The sequence below is a fragment of the Pocillopora damicornis genome, chromosome 7 (genome assembly GCF_964200805.1).
Source record: "Pocillopora damicornis chromosome 7, jaPocDami1.2, whole genome shotgun sequence".
NCBI classification, from domain to species: domain Eukaryota; kingdom Metazoa; phylum Cnidaria; class Anthozoa; order Scleractinia; family Pocilloporidae; genus Pocillopora; species Pocillopora damicornis.
In genome coordinates, this window is record NC_142676.1 from 16,430,131 (window position 1) to 16,430,856 (window position 726).

Below are 726 nucleotides of genomic sequence, written 5' to 3' on the forward strand. Positions count from 1 at the left end.
GAAATCTACATCTCCAGTTCATTCTTCTTACAACGGTGGAATAATGCATCACAGAGCAATGCACCTGAAAAAGTCCTTCATTCTGTGTCAGGTAATAATGATTATTATGATAATAATATTTTTAAACATGCTTATAACATAGCATGCTTGCCCTATCTTAGTCCAAATCTTATTTAAGTTGTATTTTCATCTCTTACTTCAACAAAGTCTCCAGTTATCAAGGAAAATGTCAAGAAAATTCTGGAAGTGAGCTTCTTTAAGACACTCAAACTGACTGACCAAAAACATTGCCTGACAACAACAATGAAACCAGGAAGGGTAGATCTAACTGGTGGCTAAATCTGTGGAATGATAATATTATGATTGCAAAAATGTACTATAATATTAAAGAGTCTCATGCTGTTGCATCGATACTTTTTCGTTTTTCCCTTTTTTTTTTGGTTCTTTATTTTTTTTTGCCTATTTTAGCTTTCTTATTTCTAAATTAAATCCGGAAAGTCATTCTTTTTAGCCTTGCCCCCTTCTCCTTGGTATTTTCATCAACCCTGACTGGGTAACACATTGCACATCTTGATGTCATGATATCACAATTACAGCAAAGACAGTGAGAACATTTTATGAAGTCTTCAAAATGTTCAGCATAATGACGTGTTTTTCTGATGCTAATAATGTCTTTTTGGGCCATTAAAAAGAAAATATTTCTGTTTCATTTTTTATATTTTAATA